We start from the raw sequence: 24,861 nt of genomic DNA on the forward strand, positions 1-24,861 counted from the left end.
CTTGGCTACTAACTTACAAACTTCGACTGTGTGTGAAATCATTAAAACAATAGAAGATAAAACAAGGAAAGGCACACAGAAGTGCAATAGATTCTATACATTTGAACTCTAACTTCGTTTGGGGTATCATGGAAATAGAAGACGTGTAAAGTCAATTTCGTGCCTTGTGGTTTCCACGCAGTCCGTTTTTCCTATATAACGTGTCGCACCCTGGTGATGGCGAGTAGAAACCATTCTTCTTTATACAGTATGTAGCAAGCGTGCGTTCAATTGGAGCGAGTATTATTGTCTATTTCACTGTTATTTAAGTTTTTAATATCTGTGAAGTTGGAAAACTATTCTCCTTGTATATTCTCAGTAGTGCTTCACAGTCCTACGTAGGCCTATGTATTTCCTTAATACTTTTGCTTCTATATATACATTAAAGTGTCTAGTGTAAGATTATACAGTCAGCGGATCGGATGTTGCAGCATAGTTAGAACAAGATGCAGCCATACCTTTATGGTGCACATGCCTGTATTTCGTCCCTCTGGATGTATCTAAATTTTGTCCCTGGGACGAAAATCGAAATGCTGTTCCCATCCCGTGGAATTTTAAGAAGATTGTTGTCATTTATATTTCAGGTCGGACTAAAATGCATTGAACTATTTAATCTCCGTTTAAACTGTGTAAAATTTTTCAAAGTGTTTAAAAATATAATATGAAAGATGTGCTTTTTTTTTTTTTTTGCGAAGTATCAATAAAAATATTAGGTACATATTTTCAATGATCATTAGTTATTAATAAAGGTGCTTTGAGTCTATTTCTTTTAATTTCACTGTATTATTAAAACAATTTTCACTGAGATCGCTTCATTGAAATGTCAAAAAATGCGTAAATTCATTCTTCATGTTTTATATTCCATTTGTTTCTACATTTATAAATATCGAATTCTGTACATTGTAGCTAAATGTTGAAGAATCTTAACTACATAATTTTCAAGTATTCAACTTTAATGACCTGTGAATGGTAAGCAAAAACTAAACGGGGTACGACAAATGGACATCTTATCTTATTAGTTGCAATAGTAATGTTATAATAGTAGTCGTAATAGTATTAGTTGGAGTAGTAGTGGCATGTAACAATAGTAGTAGTGTAGTAATAATGTAATGGTAGTAATCAAATCGCATCGTAGTTCTACCGAAGTAATAGTAGATGCAATAGTAGTTTTATTTTTTACTTGGTTATTTAACGACGCTGTATCAACTACGGGGTTATTTAGCGTCGATGGGATTGGTGATAGCGAGATGATATTTGGCGAGATGAGGCCGAGGTTTCGCCATATATTACCTGACATTTGCCTTATGGTTGGTGAAAACCTCGGAAAAAACCCAACCAGGTAATCAGACCAAGCGGGAATCAAACCAGCGCCCGAACGCAACTTCGGATCGGCAGGCAAGCTCCTTAGCCGATCGAGTTACGCCGGTGGCTGTAATAGTAGTGGTAGTGGTAGTGGTAGTGTAGTAGTAGCAATATAACAAACTAGGAAAATATTAAATCAATAAACAGAAGGAAAGACAGAAAATAATAAAATAAGGAAGAAATAAGGATGGTGCATTAAACACTTACACAATAGAAGCTTAACACCAACTAATTAGACAGCAGCTAGAACAACAGCGTAATTGTTACGCCCATTTTATCTGCGAAGCATCAGAGCCCACTCCTCTATGAAGAATGCTGATAGCAATGTGAACACAAATCATCGGCTGAATTGCCAAATAAAAGAAAGTGGAACCGGTTGCGCTGAGCGAGATCTGTAACCTGTGCACAACGCCAAGGTCAAGCCATACCCCTCCAAGACAGAACTGGAGTTACAATGTCATAGTCCAGTCTCAGATTCTGGACCTTTCCCTTACTTATTCCTACAGACCTAAACCAAATGGCACATTCTCGTAATGTATGTATGTATGTATGTATGTATGTATGTATGTATGTATGTATGTATGTATGTATGTATGTATGTATGTATATGCATGTAGTACAGGGACATTATTTTATTTTTACTAACATTTCTAATATTAACCTCGCTATACCTTTGATTTAACGTTGAGAACCGGAAACACCGTTTGCTATCCCCTCCCACTACTGGAGTTCGATGATACTGACGTAAAATACAAACAAATCACTTTACTAGGTATAGGAGGGAAGAAAAGTAGTTCATCCATTTACGTAAACTAGGAAATATCGCGATTTTGAGTTTGATATTTTCATTAGGTTTTTGTTTAATCAAAATACAGTACAGTATTAACAATGAGTGTTTTTACTTACTAACTGAGCCATCCATTCGGACGTATTCATTATGCAGTGTATATTATACTGTCTACAGCACATTAGTGTACAATATACAGAATGAAGTTAAATTGAAAAATTATCATAATATGGATATTTAAACACATTTTTGAAAATGGTGGCCGTTCATTTCGATACAGACTTCAGTTCTCGCACTGTAGACTATTGTACCTAATTTCAATTACCAGTTCCGTCCTTCGTACTAGTAACTCATGTTGAAATAATTCTGTACCTACTCTATAAAAGAGCACCTTACGAATTGTAAATTCAATCTTCACTTCTGCCCGATCCGAAAAGATAAAATTACTCAGACATGCTATCTACTGTTCGTCCAAGTGGTTTTGGCGCAGGATCGTAGAAAGGGGGGGGGGAAATCACGTGACAGCTAATTACTTCACGAGGCCCTTTTATTTAAGTTATTTTAAACAGTTGTATAATATTACGTAGACGTCCAATTCCTAACAGAGATTAATGTTTTCAGAAAAGTGCTAAGACAGCTCAGCCACTAGTCTTTACAGAGCAGCGAGCAGAAGCGGGTGGGGGAAACCGGGATGCGACGTAGACAAACGGACGACAGTACCTGTGCGAAAATGAATCCAATATTGAAAGCTCTTTCTCCAATGGAAAACGCGAACATATTTCTGGAACGTACTATACTCACTAACTCAGTGCTGTTTATTATGACCGTAAGGCGACAGACTGCATAACCGGCCTTGAGTCTGTGTGGAGGACGGTTGAAAGTTTACTAGTAGAGGGGGTGGGAGTGAAGTACATTCAAAAACTCAGGTACAATAAAAATTGAAGTAAAAATAAAATGATTTCCCTATATTTTATATTTATTTTAGTAGGTTATTTTACGACGCTTTATCAACATCTCAGGTTATTTAGCGTCTGAATGAGATGAAGGTGATAATGTCGGTGAAATGAGTCCGGGGTCCAACACCGAAAGTTACCCAGTATTTGCTCATATTCGATTGAGGGAAAACCCCGGATGAAACCTCAACCAGGTAACTTGCCCCGACCGAGAATCGAACCCGGGCCACCTGGTTTCGCGGCCAGACGCGCTAACCGTTACTCCACAGGGGCGGACTATATGTATGTATGTATGTATGTATGTATGTATGTATGTATGTATGTATGTATGTATGTATGTATGTATGTACGTATGTAACCAAGCCTTCATATTGTCGGAACACAGGTAACCCAGGACTGAAATTTCATTACCATTTAGTCACTTAGCTCCTCTAGAATTTCATACCACTTATCTGGAGTCTTTTTTGACTTCAAGAATACTTCTTATTAATAATTAGGATATTTTATAGCTTATTGCAAAAGAAAGTGAAATTTGGAGAGGAATACGTCAAGGATAGCCTTTATCACCGACCCTATTCAACATCTACTTGGAGGATTTAGTAGAGAACTTTTTTTCAGAACATGGGAGGAGTGATAGTGCGAGGAAGAAGAATAAAGTGCATAACATTTGCTGATGATATGGCGTCCTTAGCAGAAGAGGAAATGATACTAAAAGATATCCTACTGGAGCTAAATGACAGCTGTGAGCAATATGGGATGAAGATAAGTACAAGTAAATTCTAAAGGAGGCAGTAGAGCAAGTGGACAGCTTCAAATACTTGGAGTGTACTATAAGCAGTATAATCAGCTGCTGCCAGGAAATCATAAGGAGGATAGCAAAGGCCAAAGAAGTTTTTAATATAAAAAGGACCATCTTCTGCGGACCTCTGGAAAAAGAACTAAGGAAGACACTAATGAAGTGCTTTGTATGGAGTGTGGCATTGTATGTAGCCGAAACATGGACATTACGACGAAGTGAAAAGAAGCGAAATGTTGATATGGAAAAGAATGGAACATATGAAGTGAAGCTGTGTTGGAAAGATTGGGTGTAGAAAGTATGATGGTGAAACTGATTAAAAGGAAAAGGAATTGGCTGGGTCACTGGCTGAGAAGAAACTGCCTACTGAAGTATGCATTGGAAGGAATGTGAACGGGAGAAGAGTTCGGAGCAGAAGATGATATCTACCACCCTCGATGCTAAGTCGGAATAGGAGTTCGCTTGCATGTCTTGACCTCATGGGTAATAGAGAATGGGAACAAAAGACTGGATTGTTCCTCTTGAAGGCGAGACAGTTTAGAACATCAGCTGTTGAAGTTTATGATGCGAACTGACGAAGGGATGATGGTAACTTTAGAATTATACACTTTTATCCTGTTTGTATGTTAGGTTAGGATATATTGTATGATATAATGTGTTTTGTTTGTATGATTTTAATATTAATCTGTGTGTTTTCTTTAAGATTGGTTGGATTTAATCATAGGTGAAGGGGGTGAAATCTACAAAGTAGGACTTGTTTTGTAAAGCACGTATGGTCAAAAGACCAGTGCATTGGATTTAAGAGCAAAGTCTGATAGTGTAGTGCATCTGTATGTAGAATATTGCTGAATAAATTTATCTGCCTGCCTACCTGCCTATCTATATGGCTCATATGACGAGACAAAGAGGAAGGCAGAAATTAGGAAAGATTGGAAAAAGCTGGACTTGCAGTGAAAGACCTGCCTTTGGGCAGAACACTGAATGAACGAACGAAATAACGAATTTTTATATACAGTATAAACAAATTGAAAGTTTTTTTGCATCTAGATTCGCTCAATCTGTTTAAACAATTAATTAAGTTAGTTTAATGACAGACATTTCTGTATCAGTGTTTTTATATTTTCAATATGAAACATCGGCTGCAGAAATGCTTAGGTTCTGACACGGTCTTCCTGATCCACACTATTCTAAATTTTGGCGTCAGTTGCAACTACCGCGTGGCTAACGAGAAAGACAGGCTTTGACACGAATCGGAGTCACGTGATTAACATGGTCTAGCTATGGCCATTCTTGACAATCGCCTAATATAAATACATGATGTAAATTTACATATAAACTTGTTCAATGTTGGCCATGTTATGACTAAGAATGTGACGTCTAGCCGTAGCGCCTCTTCCTCGTTAGCCACGCAACTACCGTGACCAGAGTTAACAACAATTTTAGTTCACATCCATCTGGAAATCGTTAGTGCACCCCAGTGCACGAAAGAATGTTAACACAATTGTCAAAATCTTAACGTGTGACGACAAATAGCAATATATGTAACTAGTGAATAATCTTGGCAAATATGGAACAAGTGAATCTTCAGCGCGTGAGCGTAGGCAAGCGCACTAATTTTCACGAGTGTTTATAATGAAGAATATACACATGTTACATACAACATGTTATGCTATTCTAGCATTAAAATATGTATAAAAAAACTATTATGAATTTATAAAACGTAATGTTATGACGCAGTTCAGACATAACTATTGGATATGACTTAATATAGCCATGGTTGCTAAGTAACCTTTCTAAGACAATATTATTTTGGTGTTGTTTTGAAGTATTTCTTACAGGTACATTGTACAAAATTGTGATGTGCAGGCGGTGATAATGTCATTGAATACTATAGTACAGGCAGAATCAATAGGCGGGTTTTTGGTATGGTACGGAAACAACTCACTCCACACTTTCCCTAGCGGTTTATGACCTGAACAAAGAGACCTCTCTGTCGCTCCGTTCGAATGTTAGTTATTGACAACTGCTCGTCTGTGATACTACTGTGCTACAGTTTGTTCGTAAATACAATATATCTAATAATAAACAGTATTTTTAAACAGTTACTAACCATCCGAGTACTCCAATCGCTATCATGTCTCAATCGGGCCCTGATATCAGATGCCTTACTAAAGATGTTATTTATCAACTTCACTGTTTCTTGAAAGAACTGTGAGGACATTAAAAATGTACTGTCATCAATGCAGACAGTCACTGTCAAAGGCCAGTGGCGCTTCTTTACGATCGGTCCAGAGAATTTATGCAAAAGGGAGACGAATAGCAGTAAAGCAATGATCCTATGGAGCCTAATTTTACATATATTTATTTAAAGAATACACGAACAGATGTAGATAATATGGAATTTTACATTTAAGTTAATATATTTTTCAGATATTGTAACATTTTATTTTATGCTATATTAATTTGTTTATTTAAGACATTAACAATGGAAAATTGTTTCATTATTTAGATTGTTGAAGACCATTATTAAGTTAATTTAATTTTTTTAGAAATTGTTCACGGAATAAGGTAAATTTCTTAATTGATATGCTAATTATATCTCTGTCAAATGGAGTATTATATTGTAGTCTACTACATGTTCTTGAATGCTAAATTTTTAGGTGCTCCAGTGTTAGTTACAATTAGGTAAAATACATTACGTTTGGGAATAAAATATTATTAGGATCATAAAATGAAATATTATTTAATAACTTGTCAATAATACATTAACTTGAGTAGATATAACTGTGACTGGCGACTATTTTATTGACTTTTGTCATTGAATATATATTATTTCAACATTTCTTGTATTGAATTGTTGATGGATACAGACGCATAAACAAGACTGAATGAAACTTACCGCATAGAATCAGAATAGTGCTGAGTGCCCAATTTATAAAACGATTTTTTGTGTCATACTCATTATGTTATTTGTGTAATCCTAAATATTTGATTTGTATTAGGTTTACATTACACTTTATTACATTTGTGAAATGACTTAACTTGCGAAATATTATAATGATAATACTGAGTAAAGAACGTAGGCCCTATTTGTAATTACTACAAATCACGTTATTATTTTATTTATCTTCTAAGTTTTCCTGTGGTGAAAAAGTATCAATGGAGGAGAAAGTTATTTGGGACAGGACCAAGCAAGCTCTGAAGGGGTGTAGGAGTCGGGGTAGAGAAGTAGGGGTTCGCCAGACCCGCCGATTTCTTCTGCCCCTAGTATAGTTGCCAGGTAACCTTTTCTGGCTCCAGTACCAGAATTACGCCAAGTGTACACGATTTATAGCGTCATAACAAACATGTTTTCATGCTAGGAGTGCATAGAAACATATGTGCATTTTTTGTTGGAGAAACCGGCCCTTACTGTTATGTTTAATGCAGCTTTATACTATTCCCTTAGTTACTTCCTTACAAATGGCTTTTACGGAACCCACAGGTTTATTGCCGCTCTCACATAAGCCCGCCAGCAGTCCCTAACCTGTGCAAGATTAATCCGGTCTCTATCATCATATCCTACCTCCCTCAAATCCATTTTAATATTACCCTCCCATCTAAGTCTCGGCCTCCCCAAAGGCCTTATTCCCACCGGTCTCCCAACTAACACTCTATAGGCCTATACATTTCTGGATTCCCCCCACACGTGCTACATGCCCTGCCCATCTCAAACGTCTCGATATAATGTTCCTAATTATGTCAGGTGAAGAATACAATTCGTGAGTTCTGCGTTGTGTAACTTTCTCCATTCTCCTGTAACTTCATCTCTTTTAGCTCCAAACATTTTCCTTAGAACCTTATTCTCACAACCCTTAATCTCTGTTCCTCTCTCAAAGTGAGAGTTCAAGTTTCACAACCATACAGAACAACCGGTAATATAACTGTTTCATAAATTCTAACTTTCAGCTTTTTTGAAAGCAGACTGGATGACAAAAGCTTCTCAACCGAATAATAACAGGCATTTGCCATATTTATTTTGCGTTTAATCTCCTCTCGAGTGTCATTTATATTTGTCACTGATGCTCCAAGATATTTGAATTTTTCCACCTCTTTGAAGGATGTATCTCCAATATTTATATTTCCATTTAGTACAATATTCTGGTCACGAGATATAATAATATACTTTGTCTTTCCAGGATTTACTTCCAAACCTATCTCTTTACTTGCTTGAAGTATAATTTCCGTGTTTTCCCTAATCGTTTGTGTTTTTTCTCCGAACATATTCACGTTATCAGCATAGAGAAGAAGCTGATGTAACCCGTTCAATTGCAAACCCTCTCTGTTATCCTAGACTTTCCAATGGCATATTCTAGAGCAAAGTTAAAAAGAAAGGTGATAGTGCATCTCCCTCCTTTATCCCGCAGTGAATTGGAAAAGCATCAGACAGAAGCTGGCCTATATGGACTCTGCTGTATGTTTCACTGAGATACATTTTAATTAATCTAACTAGTTTTTTGGGAATACCAAATTCAAGAAGAATGTTATATAAAAATACTCTATTAATCGAGTCATATGCCTTTTTTAAATCTATGAATAACTGATGTACTGTACCCTTATACTCTCATTTTTTCTCCAATATCTAGCTATTAAAAATTGTATTTCAGCAAATAAAATTCTTTTTCAACTTTAATCCGCCGATAAAAACAAATCGGAAGCCTCGATCCAATACAATAATTCTATTTCTACATGTTCAAGTCTTTAAAAGGCTTATGCGGCTTCTCTGTTTCTATATTCTGTCCTCCAATAACGAAATTGGGAGAGCGGGAGAATGCATGGATCAATCTAAAATCGTTTACTCGTCGGTCCGGAAAGCAGCATACATTTCAATATCGAATTCGCCCATAGTCGCAGGTTACGTTGAGCGGCTGGATTACTGGACCGTGTAATTCTCAAGTCTATTGTATTAAAAAACACTGTTCCCTAGTGAAATTCTGGGGCTAAAAGGCTATTAAATTTGACTCGAATGCAAAGCAGCTTAATTCCTACAAGGCTTACATAAACACTTACATAGAAGACGGAGCCCTATTTATAGACTATGTATTTTAGTCTAAGGAAAATTCTGTAATACAGACTATACTTTACGTCTAAAGTAAATTCTTTTAGTGCGAGACATTACATAATAATGATACGAACTTTCACCTTCCTTTATAAAATAGAAAATAAGAAAATGAAAGAAGTTCGGCAAATATCACGTTATTCGAAAACAGAATTACATTGATGTGGTGTCACGATATACAGAGTGTCCCAAAATTTGAATAGAAAGGAAAATATTAGTGCAAAATTTCGTCCCAATTTCTAATTTCACAATTGAAGCGTTGGGCCGAATAATAGTCTATGTTACAATTTTTCAAAATCGAGTTTTTAATGGAAAATTCTCTGTGTAGTCTTACATAGCTGTCAAAAAATTGTTTTTCAATATCTGTATCAGAGGCGCTTCTACACGAGTTACAATCATGAATTTCTTGGTTGGAACAACGGTCTATGTCACTAGTCACTTTTAGCGTATCCAGTTGTTTACATCGTATCGGGAGTTATTGCACGGGAGTTTGTTCTCTTTACGAATATTGGGTACTTGAACTCTGTGTATCAGGTTTCGGTTGATCTGTTACGTAAAATGGACGATTGCAAGACAGTGAAAATTTCTACGATGGATACTGACCGGCTAAAAAAAAATCCAGAAAAATTAATATTAGTAAGTGGAAAGATGTGTCACGAAAGTCGCTGAGATATAATGGTCTTGATTAGGCCTACACAACAAGGAAGACGAAGTCGCAAGTTAGTGCGAAAGATACCCAAGTAATGTAAGTTCCTGTCTGTTATTTTTTCATTATTTTATTAGTTGTATTTTAATTTACACTTTACCTAGTGTTAGTTGATCTATGTTGTGTTTTGCCATTATAGGCCTAGTTATCTTAGAATTTTATCAAGGTATTTCGTATCAGGAACAGATTTGTGGAAATTCTTGTAAGTAGATGTGCTCACAGCCTGCTCTTGATGTGACAAAAGATCTGTTTAAAATGTAGCCTATTACTCTCTGAGAAGTCAGTATTAGATACTCTCACTGTTATTGTTTTCATTATTGATAAAATTGATATTTTTAAGTAGTAGCAGTGTAGAAGAAAGGCCTAATTCTGTTATTTTTAAATAACAATTAAATTCTTTTATGCTAGACCATGCCGAAATGTAGTAATTATACACCTGGTAGCAGTCCTTTAATGCATGTCATTAAAGTACACCTATTCATTAAAGTTCAGGTTTTCGATTATTCTCGGATATGCAATCGAAAGACAATGAGGGAAACGTCACGGAGGCTGGAAATCCAATACTGTCGCAGAAGGTTATGTTCTGTTACTATAATAATTAGCGTTAATTGTAAATAATATTCAAATAAATTCAATTTGTCATCTCGTTTTTCAATTCTAAATCAATTTCCAGGTTATATCAAAAATAGTTCATGTTATTCTCTAGATTACATCAAGGTCATTATTGTTCTTCGGAAAAATCAATACTTTCGCGTCTGCGCACATCTCACAATTTACGAGCTATGCACAAGGTCACTTCCGATCTTCAGTCAGATACGAATAAAATGAATACTTCTGAATAATTTCAAGTTAGAAATATGGTCGAGCATAAAAAGTCGTATGAAACTTGACTATAATGGTAATTAAGAAGCTCGTATGAAAATTATAAAACTCGCTTGCCCTCGTTTTATAAACAAACATACTCGCCTCTTAATTACTATCATTATAGGCTCGTTGAATAATGTACTATTCAAGCAGTAGTAGAAAGAATAAAATTATATCACATCATATTGGAAGTGCTTTAAATAGGCCTATGTGATATTAAAAAATTAATTTTGTTTCGGTATTTGATACAGATAAATACAGTTTTTACTCCTGTAAAATTTTAAAATAACGGGTCGGACCCATTTTTTTTAATAACTGCTTCAATAACTAGTAACTCTTGTTAAGCGTGACAATTGTTTTCGCGTCGAAAACCGTCCGCTCTACTTCCATCTACGTCGACAGAGAACAGGAAAATTCACCCAGCATTATGCTTATTACAATTTGGCAAGACTAAATTGTATTTCACTGAAATGTAATATGTATAACAGCGAATTACATATAATCACAGTCTAGTATATACAGTCACGAAGCGCAATACGTACTAACTATGCATCCATAGATAGTTGCTAACCTCTAGGATCGTTAATATCGCCTCATTACAGACAATGCGAAATAGTACCGGCACAGTCTATTGTTTCTAGCACCCTCACATCTCAAGCTTCGTGATTGTATATACTAGACTGTGGTATGATACCGTATTTGCTTGCTTAATTTGCGCCCCTGCGTATTTTGCGCACATTGATTTTTAACGATTATTTTGAAAATACTTTTGCTCAGCGTATTTTATGCATCAGCTTTAAGTGCAATTCCATAAGGTTTTACTTTCCAGAGTGCTTGCACCACATTGATTTATTTTTACTTTTTGGTACGGTCCTTTCGTCAAGGCCGTGTCTCGCATTCCATCGTATTGCTCCAGGCTTACGGTAAATTCTCAACTCAGGTTAATTCTGTTACCTGTCCTTGAAGATGAAAGGGTGGTCATGGATGAATATATAATAGGATGCGAAACTTAACGAGTTTCCCGTAACACATACTAGAGGCGCTGTTGTAGAAAATGATCTTGCTGCCACCTGTTAGAGGGAGGGGCGTTATTACATCTAGCAGGACACCAAGTAGCGAAAAGAGTAATTACTCCATGCATTTAGCAGCGCACGTGGTGACGGAAATGTTAAACTGTGCAGAAAGTATTCTCTCCCACCCTCATCGATATTCAAAACTAACCCACTTTAAAATAAAACATTTACGTTTTTATTCCTCACAGCAGCTTCTACTGAAAATTCTTACCGGAGTCAACAGGAAGATAAAAGATACGATCTATTTTACACTACCCAATTAAAATATAACCAGACACAGACAAAAAAAATAAAGCAAAAGGTTAGATAATTGGGATTGTATTCTTTGGGTATTTATTGTACAGCGCAATTGAAAAGTCTGCAAGAACTACTTAGATAGTTCTATTTATTATATTACTATTACTTCACAATACATTCAACGACACTATTTTTACAACGTCCCTATACATCACTGTTTAACATGCACTGCTTATACACATACGTAATATCACTTTATGTTCACTTATTAGCAAGTTTCTGTCTGCCATCTTGGCTCCTCGTCGTGTCTTCGAGCAATATCTCGAACGGATAAATAGAGAACTCTGGGTAATGTACCCAACACGTAGTTCTAATGTTCACAGCCTACGACGTTGGGCGCTGATCATCTTATTTCAGCCCCCCCCCCCGCCAGATGGTGCTGACCGCAGTTTCGCATTCTATTATACATTTATCCATGGGGTGGTTTTAGGAGTACCGTAGTTGCCTCGTTCAGTTTCTTTTAAACACTTATAGCACAGTCTAGTACATACAGTCACGAAGCTTGAGTTCTGAGGGTACTAGGAACAATAGACTGTGCCGGTACTATTTCGCATTGTCTGTAATGAGGCGATATTAGCGATCCTAGTGGTTAGCAACTACCTATGGATGCATATTTGCTACATATGGAGCTTCGTGACTGTATATACTAGAAGATTGTGCTAGTAGTGTGAACTTGCGGTAATTTGAAATTTGTAGACTAGGTATCTACTGAAATAGAATATTGTATGTAGAGTACGATATACCTATACGGTAGGCTACACTGTGATTACAATAAATTTGTTATAAAATCAATATTATGAAAACTTTATTGTTATAGAATTGGAATAACTTACCGATATTGTATTTTTATTAGCATCAGAACAAAACATAGATCAATCCTTCAAATATATATTAAAAAACGAATATTTTACGCATCCCAATTGTTCTGTGGTCGAAAGGGTAAAAAGTGTGCAAATTACACGGGCAAATACGGTACATTACGTATATACAAGGCGCATCCAGAAAGTAAGTTTCCCTATTAAAAAAAAAAGAACACACACTTTCAGGAAAACATTTATTGGCATCAGGTACAGCAATGTTTCAGCTATTTTTCAACATAGCCACCATCAAATTGAGACACTTATCGTATCGTGGGATCAACTTTTGTATCCCTCTGTCGTAGAACTCTGCCGCCTGTGAATGGAACCAGCGTGTGACAGACGTCTTCAGCTCTTCGTCGTTGCCAAAACGCTCACCGGAGGACAGGAATTTCTTGAGGCGCAAGAAAACGTGAAAATCGCTTGGAGCAAGATCAGGACTGTAGGGTGGATGATCAAACAACTCCCAGCCAAATTCCGTCAAAACAGCTGCTGTGCACCGAACCGTATGTGGACGAGCATTGTCATAGAGGAGCACAACACCTGCAGTAAGCATTCCACGCCTCTTGTTTTGAATGGCACGTCGCAATTTTCGCAGTGTTTCACAGTAACGGTCAGCGTTCACTGTTTCACCTCTCGGAAGGAAGTCAATGAGCAGAATGCCCTTCCTGTCCCAGAACACAGTGCACATCACTTTCCGTACCAACAGCGTCTGTTTGAATTTCGTCCTGACCGGAGATCCACTATGCCGCCAATGCATTGACTGCTGCTTGGTTTACGGGGTGAAGTGCGAAATCCAAGTCTCATCGCCCGTGACGATCCTGTCGAGGAACTCGTCGCCGTCATCGTGATACCGTTGCAGAAATGTCAGTGCTCCTCCTAAACGTTGCATTTTGTGTTCGGGTGTCACGTTTTTCGGCACCCACCTGGCACATACTTTTTTGAACAGCAGGTGCTTAGTGACAATCTCATGCAACAAGGATCGCGATATCTGCGGAAAATGGCTACTCAGCTCCGTAATCGTGAAGCGACGGTTCTCCATGATGCACTGCCGCACCAGCTCAACACAATCATCATTGATGAGGGACGGTCGCCCACTGCGCTCTTCATCATGGACACTTTGACGACCTTCGGAAAACTGCCTACACCAGCGACGCACCATCTGCCTACTCATGATGTTCGGCCCATAGACCTGACAGGGCTGCCGATGAATTTCAATTGGCACAATGCTTTGTGCATTAAAGAACTTTATCACCGACCGAACCTCGCAGAAGGCGGGAGAAGGAATAAGAGCTTCCATTTCGGACCACTGCTGCCACGCTACTGGCACCAGGCGGGACCTGTCCGGGTGGCATATGATTGATACGTCATAGATCTGTTACGCATGCGCAATTGACACGGCTAATTACGTTTACTTTCAAGGGGAAAAAATGGGGAAACTTACTTTCTGGATGCGCCTCGTATAAACTTTAATCAATGCGTTTTTAAATGTAATTTTGCCGGGACGTACAAATATTTACATATAAACACGAATTACGTAGCACAGAGTTACGTATAAAGCAGGTTCAACTGCATTCCTATTATGTAGGCCTATTTCTTTATATTGCTATTTCTCCTGTAAGTACCACTGACAGTGAGTGTAAACCCGTTGTAGTCAATAAATATTCAATTACTTATTTTTCTTTCCCTCTTTCATCCCCATTTCTCTTAACTTTCGTTTCACATTTTACACATTCTCCTTTCCTCCTCTTTGTACGCTTCCATTTTTAATCATTTACTTTATTCTTCTTGTCATTTTTCTCTTTTCTCCTTATTTTTCTTATCCTTATCCACTTTACATATATTCTCTTTCTTAATTTTTATTTCTTCGTCTTTTCTTCACTTTTCTTCTTATACATAATTATAAAATATGCCATTAGTATCTTATGCCTGTTATGTTCTAAGATCTCATGATCTGTCCATCTGAATTTCTCCTACCTTCCTAAACTGCTTTAATATTTCATAACAGTAGCTACCAAACTTAAGTGTTAAGTAGGCTACTCGGTTCCTTTCGTCTTCCCTGTACGACTCTTGAATACTTCTGGTCTCCTGTGAATTACAGCCTCGTCTCCCGACTTCCACGACTCTGGCCTCTCTCTGCTCCTCTGTGACCGCCCTGCTCCTCCTTATCTTTCCAGCCATTTCCCCGTTGGTTATATTTCAGAACACTCACAGATGTTAATCAGCATGCGCTTATACAAGTCGTAGCAAGTTACAGAGTGTGAACTTTCATTTGAAGCTGAAGTTATGGAAGACATAACGAGAAACTTCACATCAGTCCAGTTTAGATTTCATTCATCCTCATATCAGATGGAAATACAGTTGAAATCCTGATATAAGACCAATATAAAGTCGAACACAGATCTACAATAAGAATCCTAAGAGAGAAAATATCAACGATCTAAGAAAGATTCAGATCCAAAACCTTAAGATCCACTTAGTATGAGTTATTCCATTATACAGTTCAATTAATCAATAGCTTTTCAATGGATCAAAATGGATCAGAATTCTATTATTAGCAGCTCATGTGAGACTGACTTATCGTTGACTTGGCGGTTGTGAAACACGTGTTGTTTGATAACTCTCGTCATCTCCGGAATTCTTGTTCCCCCAATACTCCATCATCCTAATACCATCTTTCAGTCATCTCTGGTCTGCATCGATATTTAAGTGTTGTCTTCAAGAATTGTAGTTACCAATCAGAATGCAGATTGAAAGCCATGCTTTTTATTGTCGCATACTTCACAATTTATTACTATTACTTTTTAAGAATCTATTTGTAAGCATCTTAGAAGAAGATAACTGTAAAGATAAGTATTTGGGTCTTCAAAAAGGAGTTTCGAACCTTTCTCAAAAGCAAATGTTTTCAAAATTCTGATACCGATGGAGGTGTTACGCCGTATAGTTATTTTAGGCAATAGAAGCACAGTTATTCACAATTTTTTACTACTAATTAAGTATCAGAAGGTTTCTTTCTGCCATAAAAATATTGAAATTAATAATTTTACAGTATCACATTCATATTCTAATCATGCAATGTATATGTACAATGTCTTATCTTAAAGATTATGATTTTCTTCTTATTCAGGATCAGCGAGTCAATTCATACCATAATTAATTATATTAATTTGCACTGAAAATAATATATTTACATTTGAAAAAACTGACTTCATGAAGATTACATATGTTTTCTCATTACAACAGGTGTACGCCTGAAAACAGGTTTCGCATAGTACGGCACCGTTCGAAAAATGACATGGGACAGTAATAGCCCCTTAGCGGTGATTCAGCGCGTCACCTTTAGGCAATAAAATCTCGCAACTTATATATTACTCGTACATTACACAGTCAGACAGGTGGCGTGACTAAATCATTTCTCGTCATTAGGGAAGCTGAAAGCGTAATTTCATTTTAAAAAATCTCGAAATTTTATTTGGAACATTACAATTAAGACGCTCTCTGGAACATATGCTTAACTACAAAATCTTGAATTTCAGAAAACTTTTTACATCCGATATAACAACATCGCGCAGAACAATGTTCAAATGTTTCTCGAATACACTATACAGTATTTGTTAAAGGGAAATAATATTTCGTCAAGATGAAGATTCAAATATGCTGGAAACGGAAAACGACGTAACATACATTAAGTTCTTATTCCAGGAAACGCCTGAATTATTCTTGACCCAAAGCGAAGTAAACAAAGGCACAGAATATATTCTAACATAAGGAAACATCACAAACCTCTATGCTGTTTGAGACACAATATATTAATATTACTGTCAGGGGCATACGAATCGAATTAAAAAAATGACATATATTTAGACTTGAGTATTTTTAATCAATAATAGTATCCCTTTCTCTAATTTTTCACTGTCAGAGTAACAAAATCTACATCGACATAACGCGTACTCCTCCTACATCTTCTTCAATATAGTCCCTGTACTTGGTGCTGCAACACGTTCGAATTAGCCTAAGACAATGTCATCTTTATTACAAAGAGACGTATCGCCTAGTACCGACCTTGTAATAAAATGAAGGCAGCACAATATGAAATTTAACTTGTTTGTTAAAAAGTGGATGGCTGTGAAAAAATTACGCATTATAAGCATATTAATAAATATACCGTAACATAATAATAATAATAATAATATTAATACACATTTAAAATATCGATGATGTAAATTGTAAATAATTTTAATAATAACCCCCTCTTGAAAAAATTCTGCCTACGCCACTGATTATTCTGCACAGAGACTGTAGGGCAGCCCTGCGCATAAGAGGAGAAGAGGAAGGGACGCAGAAACACTGCCCTATAAACAAACACAAAGTAAGGCTCTGTGCATCAGTGGTGGATTTCAGGCGACCTGCGAGAGCCGAAAGTTCGTAAAAGCCTGATCAAATTCGTCACTGAATTTCCTGGCGCTAGTACACCACCAAAACATAACTGTTTCAGCCTTGGAATATGGGGTGGTTTGCAATGGCTCAATCGATTCAATAGCGCCCAGACTTGCTGTAGATCAATAACAGTGGTTTGAGAATGAGAAAGCACTTATTTTCTTCAATGTACCTTGCGCCACTTCTACTGCAAAAACATCTGTTGAAAGTCCCTCTGGTCGATTTTTGCGTATAAAGTCCATATTTGTTTACATCCATTATAGAGAAAACACAACCTTCCTCACTGTGAAGTTCTTACGCACTAAAACTTAAAAAGTATGTATAAAAAGCACTCGGACGGTGGTGAAAAGAGGATTGAAAGAGTGACGACAGCTTAAAACGTAAATTTTTTACATCGAAAGCTCATGTCCACAGCTGCTGTAAGTACATTGTGGCAGTAGTCCTTAATAATTTTAGGAGGAGGCAATGTAGCAGGTGCCGGCAAATCGGATCTTCTAGAGGAAGAGGATTTAAAAAGTGACAGGGCATTAATAGGATCCCTGCAATTCGGAGAAAACTTTCATGCTCTCGGTTGAGCGTTATTATGACACTCAGATTTTTCTTAATCATACAGAGTTTTGTCCAAATAGAAAAGTTTCCAGAACGACTTCCGTACAAAGAACTCTGCTCTGCCGGTAGGACAGATTCTTAAACACTATTTTCCATGAGTTTTCTACTAGCAGAAAGAAATTCCTACCAGCAAGACTTCACTTTTGCGTCTTATCCTATCAGTAGGATGCTACATTATTTTCTTATTTTGTCTCTGCATTTTATCTGCTCCGTTCTTCTCCATATCCATATTTCAAGTACTTCTAGCCGTATTTTTTTTATTTTACTTCACTTCGCCGTAATGTCCATGTTTCATTTTTTAGTATTTTTCATCATTTAGTGTTCTTCCCCAGGGCAGGTATTTCACTGCAAACCCAGCTTTCTCCAGTCTTTCTTATTTTCTGCTTTCCTCTTTGTTTCCGCATATGACCCATATATCTTAATGTAGTCTACCATCTGATATCTTCTTCTACCCCGAACTCTTCTCCCGTTCACCATTCCTTCCAGTGCAACCTTCAGTAGGCAGTCTCTTCTCAGCCAGTAACCCAACCAATTCCTTTTCCTCTTCCTGATCAGTTTCATCATCATTCGTTCTTCATCCACTCTTTCCAACACAGGTTCATTTCTTATTCTGTCTGTCCACTTCAATTCTGCTCCATATCCACATTTCATTTGCTTCTATTTACTTTTCTTATTTCGTCGTAATGTCCACGTTCCTGCACCATACAATGTTACACCACAGTCTACTACATACAGTCACGAAGCTTGAGTTTTGAGGGTGCTAGAAACAATAGACTGTGACGGTACTATTTTGCATTGCCTGTAATGAGGCGATATTAGCGATCCTAGTGGTGAGCAACTATCTAATGTTTGCATATTTACTACGTATTGAGCTTCGCGACTGTATATACTAGACTGTGGTCACACTCCACACAAAGCACTTCACTAGTTTCTTGCTTATATATTTTTCCAGAGGTCCACAGATAATGCTCCTTTTTCTATTATAAGCTTCCTTGGCCATTGCTATCCTCCTTTTGACTTCCTGGCAGCAGCTCATGTTACTGCTTATAGTACACCCCAATTATTTGAAGCTGTCCACTTGCTCTACTGTCTCATTTAGGATTCTTAAGTTTTTTCTTTTTTATTTTTCTTCCCATGACCATGCTCTTCGTCTTATTTGCATTTATCTTCATCCCATACTGCTCACAGCTGTCATTTACCTCCAGTAGCATATTCTTTAGTATGATTTTCTCTTCTGCTAACAACGCCATATCATCACCAAATTTTATGTACTTTATTCTTCTTCCTCCTACTATCACTCCTTCTATATTTTGGAAACAATTCTTTACTAAATCCTCCAAGTAGATGTTGAACAGGATAGGTGATAAAGGTCATCCTTGCGAACTCCTCTTGCAATTTCACTTACTTCTGACATTTCTTCTCCTATCCTGACTTTGACTCGTTGTCCCATATAAAGATTACTGAACAGTTTTCTCTCTTTCCAATCCACACCAATTTTCTTTAGGATCCCCATCAGTTTATTCCAATTCACTCTGTTAAAAGCTTTTTATAGGTCCACAAATACTACAACACTTCTTTATTCTTCACTAGATATCTTTCGCCGATTGTCCGCAACAGTTCAATTGTATCTCTCGTACCTTTTCCCTTCCTGAAGCCAAACTACTTTTCTTCCAACTGTTCTTTCATCTTAGAATATCAACGTCATTCAGTATTTTATTATGATATAATAATTAAATAAATGTTGAAACTTAATGAAGTTTATTGAAAATTTTAAAAAGGAAATATTTATAATATGTGAATTAACGAATATTTAGGACATTTTGAATTAAATTAAACATTATTTGAAACACGATTATACTTTTCTGAGGCCTATGGTATATTGCAGCTGAAGTAATTGTTGTTACTCGGGATGTCTAACAATTTTACAAAAATTATTTGTAAAAGAAACATTTTGTTGTACATTACAACAAAAGTGAGGTTATGAATTATAAATTATGTAGAAATTCCATGTTAAGCATGATATAGAGGGCTTCACGAGTGGCTTCTGCCTGAATAAAAGCTGAATTTACGAAAAATTGCACTCCTTTGTTGTTAGAACTCGTCATTTCTCAGCAACGAATCGTCACACCAACTTCAAATAATTTTACCCTAACAGGAAAAATAATAGCTTTTTCAACTGTATTAATGGGTTCTCTGTGCAGTACGATGGAGCCTCCATAATCACTCAAACATTGTAGGATGAAGTGGACATTTCCTCCCTGCGGGTAGGACGTTGTACGATTAACGATTAACCATTAAGAAATTAGTTCTTATTTATAAGTATTGTACCGTTGGGAGTGAAATAAATTAAATGTACTTTATGTCTTGTATTACCAATGGTTACTTTCGTAGTTAATAAAGCGTCGTAAATAAACAAATAATAATAAAACTCCCTGAAACAGAGCTCCGCACATAGAAGATATAAACCTATGGTAATAAAGCGGAATGAACTATGTGAAGAAAGTGGAACTAAGAATAAATTCAGGGAAAGCAGAGTATTACATGGACAGGATACCTGGAGTGAGGAAGATAAGCCTAGACGTTTGCTTCAGATATCTAGGTTCTTTTACTGATGTATCTGACACTTCTCACTTCAGTAAAATACTGTCATATGTCAAAAAAAAACATATTACTTTCGTAAATTTTTTCCACACTGTTTTACTGATCTTCTGATTGCTATGTAGCCTACTTCTATTATCAGGCAGTACATCTCACTTGACGATATGTGTCAGAGCAAGAACAATTGAAGCGTTGGGCCGAATAAAGGTCTACTGTATGTTACAATCTGCTAACTGTCCAGGAGGAACAAAAATGTTACATCGTAATTCTGTTCATAAATTTACTATCGGACGGGCAACGTAGACCGTTATTCCATCAATATGTATTGTACACTAAGCGAAGTATACGATTGTATGTCAGCCGTGGCGAGAACGTGACTCGCGAGCACATTGTGGCTCGCAGTGATAGCTGTGCATTTCGCTTGCTTCTAACCTCCGCCAACCCCCACCCTCTCACTCACTGGAGTCAAACTCCGTTCCATTTGTATTTGTCTCTGACCTGCGAGTGGCATATGTCTCTCTCGAAACCATGTCCGAAAGTTCCAAGTAGGATGGGAGGACGCATTTCTTTGCTGTCAATGTGATGAGAATATTAAATGTAAGATTTGTTCACAAGTATTACGAGGAAAACGGTTGCATAACATAAAACGGCATTACACTACATGTTACTGATGAAACATTAAAAGGTTAAGTGTTATCATCATCATCATCATCATCATCATCTCTGTACGTCGACCCTTTTTCAGCAGATGTACGAATAATGCGGTTAGCTCTTCAATTTGAACTCACTGATTTACTATGTGATGTCAAATGAAAGCAAGATGTAAGGACTTGACAAATGTTGAACTTTAAAATCTTTGCCAAAAAATAAATATCCAAAGCTTCGTGCTTTCGCTTGCTCTGTTGAAGCCATGTTCGCTACAACTTACGTTTGTGAAACAATTATTTTCAACAATTAAAATAGTAAAAACCAAATTTAGATCACGACTGACAGACAAATACCTTCGTAATCAACTACGACTGGCAGTAAGTGACATAATTCCTGATTTTGAAACTTTGTCGCAGAGACATTCTGAAGACAGTTAATTTTAGGTTGTGATATTGTTCATTTATTGTTCATGTCTTTCTTAGTTACACGTACTAAAATTAGTTTGTAGCCTTGCACTGTATAAAATTATATTTAAGTGCTTGACGTAAGGAAAACGAAAATCCGTTAATAAGTCAGACAGTTGCTTCACTTCCCCTTCGGGTGTCCGCCTCCCTCCATAGGTGCTATGCACGTTACAGGTTACACAGTGGCTCGGCGCACGATTACATTTTCGCCACCGCTGTTGTATGTTATTGAAAGTCATATTACACATCATAGAAGTTTGTAACATTTTTAACTCCACAGAAATTCTACTGGGGAATACAGACAATAAACAGTTTTATACAATCAGAATATTACGAAATATACAAAATAAAAAAAAAAGTTAAATTATGAAAAAAATTATTATGCCATATATTTTTAAACGCTATGTATTAAAATAAATTAACACAATGCAATTTATTAAAGTTACACTCAAAATCAAATTATGAATAAACGTACAATATTGATGAAATAATAACACTATTATTAGAAAATAACTGCAGTTATTGAGATGGAAGGACACCATTAAATTAATGGAAGTTGTAGGAATAACAATTGAATAAATAAAATAACTGCAAAAATAACAGACAGAAACCTTTCACACTAACTTGCGACTACGTCTTCCTTTGTCGTATACTCAAGACCACTATTTCTCAGCGACTTTCGAGACACATCTTTCCACATATTAATATTAATTTGTGTGGGTCCTTTTTGTTTTTAGATTTATTTAGCCGGTCAATATCTACTGTAGAAATTGTCATTGCCTTGCAGTCCACCACTTAACGTAATATATCAACCGAAACCTGATACACAGAATGTAAGTATCCAGTATTCGTAAAGAGAACAAACTCCCGTGCAATGACTCGCGATACGATGTAAACAACTGGATACGCTACAAGTGACTAGTGACATAGACCGTTGTTCCAACCAAGAAATTCATGGTTGTAACTCGTGTAGAAGCGCCTCTGATACAGATATTGAAAAAAAAAAAAAATTGCGATAGCTGTGTAAGACTATACAGAAAATTATTCCATTAAAAACTCTATTTTAAAAAAATTGTAACATAGATCGTTATTCGGCCCAACGCTTCAATTATTTATAAGCATCTGAATTCAGACTAGTGTAATATGTAGCTAGCCGGCGATGTATGCAATAGAGGGGGAAAGGAATTGGCCAACCTACCCCATTATCTTCTGGCCTAGTTGTTTCATAAGTGCTGCCTCCTTGGTATCACTTGTGAGGTTCAGATCTGTCTTCGGACAATTGGCTAAAGAACAACTGTTTTATTGGTTGGAGGTATGAAATTCTAATAATAATAAAGTAAATTATCAAAAACTTTTAGTACATATTTATGAATATTTTTACAGCAGTATTTTACTAGATACAGGTATGCCAAAACAAAATGGAGAGAAAGACATTAGAGATTAAACTACAGGACAAAGTAAGAAATGAAGAACTGAGATTAAAAAGCGGTATCGAAATGTCCTGCAAGACAGCGAGAAAACTAAAATGGAAATGGGGAGGACATATAGCCAGACTACCCGTCGACAGATGGACATACGCCACTACAGTCTGGGACCCAAGGAGGGGAAGAAGAGGAAGGGGAAGACCTAGAAGGAGATGGGCAGAGGACTTCGTTGACGTGATAGGACCGCAGTGGACGCGTATTGTGAGAGACAGAGAAAAATGGAAAGACATAATTTTAGATTTAGAATAAGTAACAGTAGAACACAAAACAGTGAAGTAACTCAACTTTGAGTAAGGCCCACAGGGACTAGCTCACCCCGTGAGCAAAAGTAGAGCTGCCCTACCGATGGTAGGAGGCCCTTGCCTGATAAGGATGTAATGGGCTTTTATAATTCTAAAGAAAAATTCTAATTATATGTATTTTGATGCCAACTATAACCCTAATATACTTCAGGGTGAAATAGGGTTTATTAAATTGAATAATAAAAAAAAAATTAAAATTTTACTAGATAATAGCGTTTCTTTACAAATCACACTCTTCAAGTTACGACACTTTTACTGGAGTGCTACTTGTGAAGAAGATGTAGAGAGACGTATGTGCAAAGGGCGCGCTTCGGGTACATAGCGGTGACCTTTGGAGGCGAAAAATCCGTCAACAGATCTACCGGACGACGAAGTCAATGATTTTGAATGTAATCGTTGGAGTATTGTAACTTATGAAGGAGAAGGAAGTCACTGTTCCAAGGGAAGAAAAAAGAAATATATGGACTGCGAAGGAGTTGCCGCGTCTCTAGATTACAGCGAATTTGAAATAAGGTAATAAGAGAAAAAACGAATCGAATCAGCCGTTGGGAGTTTGGAAGGAAGGTACGATGGTGGTATGCACACATTCAAAGAATTCCAGAAAAGAGGTAGCTGAACAATACCCTGATGTGGTCACCGCAAGGACGAAGAAAAAGGCAAAGACCTAGCATCATGTGGAGAAGTGGAATCGGCAAGGCAATGAAAGAGCGAAACCCTGATGAGAGCCAAATATAGAACAGAATAAATTCTTTGGCGTCAGGCAATAGAACGCAACATCTGACAAGTGGAGAAGGTCTTTAAAAAGTAAATAAAACTCACATTGGAAATGTCTAACATTGTAGTAATTTAAACATGTTTAGACCAGAATATAATATTTAGAAGTTTTTTAATATTATGCAATAAAAATTTCATTTTTAGACATAAATTTCAATCCTGAATCTATTTTTTTGAGTCAGGAAACAAGAATCCTCCGATCGCCTTTCATAGCATTCCAGATTTATGCCATTATCCATAAAGTCACGCTAATGTGTGAGGAATTTCTCGCAATTATAAATTTCATAACAAGACAAGTTTCATCTGTTATTTTTATTTTTATGAGTAGTCATCAAATCATACAAAAGTATTCTAATTACAGACTATATTACGAAATTAGTTTATAAATAATGTTACCATACTTTATTGCATGGGTTAATTTTCAGGCTAATTCTTACGAATGAAATAACTGTACAATATTATAAACGACTTTCATATGCTACATTTTTTTACAACAGAATTATAAGTGAATTAATAAAGACGAATTAGGTAAATAAGATACCAAATTCCTAATCAGTTACTGTGAAAAAAAACCCTGCGATATACTCATGGCATATTTGTTTGGTTTGATATTGATATTTTTGTGCAATATCGAAATCAATTTACCAGCAGGTATTTTACTACAAAGTGGCTTGTAAAGTAGAATTAGTGTTCAGAAAATCTTGTGCAAGCTA

This window comes from Periplaneta americana, chromosome 7 (genome assembly GCF_040183065.1).
Source record: "Periplaneta americana isolate PAMFEO1 chromosome 7, P.americana_PAMFEO1_priV1, whole genome shotgun sequence".
In the NCBI taxonomy this organism is placed as follows: Eukaryota; Metazoa; Arthropoda; class Insecta; order Blattodea; family Blattidae; genus Periplaneta; species Periplaneta americana.